Source organism: Talpa occidentalis, unplaced genomic scaffold (assembly GCF_014898055.3).
Source record: "Talpa occidentalis isolate TD23 unplaced genomic scaffold, MPIMG_talOcc4v2.1 talOcc4.2, whole genome shotgun sequence".
NCBI classification, from domain to species: domain Eukaryota; kingdom Metazoa; phylum Chordata; class Mammalia; order Eulipotyphla; family Talpidae; genus Talpa; species Talpa occidentalis.
The window spans coordinates 42656532-42659189 of NW_023602073.1; the positions used below are offsets into that span (position 1 = coordinate 42656532).

Genomic DNA, 2658 nt, shown 5'->3' on the forward strand with positions numbered 1-2658 from the left:
AAATTTTTACTGCACTTTCAAGGAAAGTGTCTCACCTGCATTTTAGACTTTTAGAGTTTTATTTGTGAAAGACGCTACAATTGTGGATCCAGGCTTATTCAAGATCCGTTAGATCAGGGCCTCCCCTGGTGGGGCAGGAGATTGTGCACCACGCTGTGAGGCTGTCCGCAGCCTCTGTAGGGCTGGTTCAATCCCGGCTGGCCGGCGGGGGTCCCACATGGGGCTGCAGACCTCTCTTATTGCGCCCGCTGCTCTCCTCAGCAGTGTGTTTCATTAATCTGCCTGTTCTGCTCTCTGCTCTGTCTCTGGTGAATCCTCTCACCCTCCCGTGCATCTGGCCTGTACCCCAGTGCTTGTATAAATAAATAAATAAATAAATAAATAAATAAATAAATAAATAAATAAATAAATCTTTAAAAAAAAAAGATGCTTTAGATCAGTCCAGTTCAGTCGGTGTGCACTGTGGATGTATCTGGTCTGGGCAATGAACTCTCCTTCCTAAACCCCACAGAGTAGTATTTCCCCAGCATAGTTGTCAGTGCCTCAGACCAACCAGACACCCCCAGTGCAGGCAAGTGAGCAGAACCCAGAAGCAACCAGTAGTTGCTCAGTGCAGGGTAAACTCAGGTAGGGTTAGCGCTCGCCATGCCTGATACAACCCAATGGCAGCCCCAGTGCGAGAGCCATGGGATGGGCTTGTGCTCTGTGCAGGCTGTCCCAGACCTCTGTGTGCCATGGTCCCATTTATGGTTAAATGATGGTTCTCACTGATCAAATCAATCTCTTTGAGGGGCTGCAGTTGTTTTCAGAAAAAACACAGGGCAGGGTTTAGGAGCAACAGAGGAGACACACAGGGCCTCATCTAAAAGCTTGCCCAGTTCTTGCTGAAGACAGATGAGAAAGCAGGTCACGAAGCCCATAGCTAGGGAGCAGGAACAGTCTTTATTATGAGGCAGGAGATATACAGGTAGCAACAGCAACAGCATCCAGCAGGGGCTGCCCTCCCAGGCTCTGGCTGCCCTGGGAGTGGCCAGTGAGAGACCCCTTCTGTCCCCAGAGGAGCCCTATTAGCTTGTATATAATTTATAGATAAAGCCAGCACAGGGCCAAGTTTTGGCCCAGTTTATACAAGTGTGTTTCTCCCATGTGAACTATACATCAAGGTTACATGCTATTTACTGCTCTCCACATATGCGGACTATATCCCAAGGCTACATGTCATCTACTAGGCCACCTATGCTGGACAGTCATGGAAAAAAAACAGTCTGAAGAAACTCTGAGTTTCCCATGGACCCTACAAGACATGAAGAGGAAATACGAGGCTCCTTTGAACATTGAAATAGCCATCAAAGCCAAAGGTGTGAATGAGGTCACCACCATCAACGTTTTGACCAACCACAGCAATGAACAGAGCTAGGATTCTGCCTTCAGCTACCAGAGAAAGGCCAAAAAGGACTTGCATCAGCACAGAAGTCAGCCTTATCCGGCTACCTGGAGACAGTGACTAGGAGCCTGTTGAAAACAGCTGTGCGATATGATTCTTCAGAGCTGGAAGCCTCCATGAAAGGACTGAGAAATGATGAGGAGTCCCTTATTAAGATCATTTGCTGGGAGACAAATCAGGAGCTGCAGGAAATTAACAGAGTCTACATGGAAACGCACATGACAGAGCTGGAGAAGAATGTTATTTCCGACACTTCTGATTACTTCTGCCAGCTGATGGTTGCCCTCACAAAGCGTAGATGGGCAGAGGAGGGCTCAGTCACTGATTATGAACTGATAGACCAAGATGCCCAGGATCTCTATAACACTGGAATTTGGAGGAAAGGAACTGATGTCCCCAAGTGGATCGGCAACATGATTGAGCAGAGTATGTGTCACCTCCAGAAAGTATTTGAAAAGTTCAAGAACTACAGCCCTTATGACATAGAGGAGAGCATCAGGAAGGAGGTCAAAGAAAGCCTGAAAAATCCTTTCAGGCTTTTCCAGGGTATTTACAACACACTTCAGTATTTTGCTGTAAGATGCCTAAAAGGGCAAGGCTTCTTGTAATGAGGTCCTGATTTGAATCATGGTCTTCCACAGTAAAGTGGACATGTTGAAAATCAGGTCTGAATTCCAGAAAAATTACTGCAAATCTCTGTACTCCTACATACAGCAAGACACCAATGGCAACTACCACAAGGCGCTGCTGTACCCATGCGTGGGGATAACTGAAGCTGAGGCAGCTCGAGCACCCAGGAGGGGAGCTCTAGGCTTCTCACTAAATAGTAGACTGACTAAGAGCCCCTGTGCTCCTTCCCTATGAAGATGACCCTAGCATTTGTCCCACCGTATTTCAGTAGCCTAAACTTTGCCTGCCTTTTCCCATCTAATCTCTGCTCTTAGACAAGGAAATGAACATTCTAAGGAGAAGAGAAATCGATGATGTGAAACTCTTTGCCTCTCATGTACTGTGTTGTAAACAGATGAATAAATTGAATTCTTACTTTAGACAAGAAAATTAAAATTGTGTGTAGCATTGTTTCTGATCATACTGATATAAAGATAGAAATCAGTGACAAAAAGACACCTGGGTGGGGAACAAATATGTAGAGACTAAACAAAACTGCTTTTGAATAACTCTTGAATCAGTAATGATCATAAGAGAAATAAAAA

The 2658-nt window shown here is 45.5% G+C and overlaps 1 pseudogene; it reads left to right on the top strand.

Moving 5' to 3' along the window:
* The first annotated feature begins 1303 nt into the window (after window positions 1-1303).
* Window positions 1304-2308, top strand: LOC119251274 (annexin A2-like; annotated as a pseudogene).
* Window positions 2309-2658: the final 350 nt, after the last annotated feature.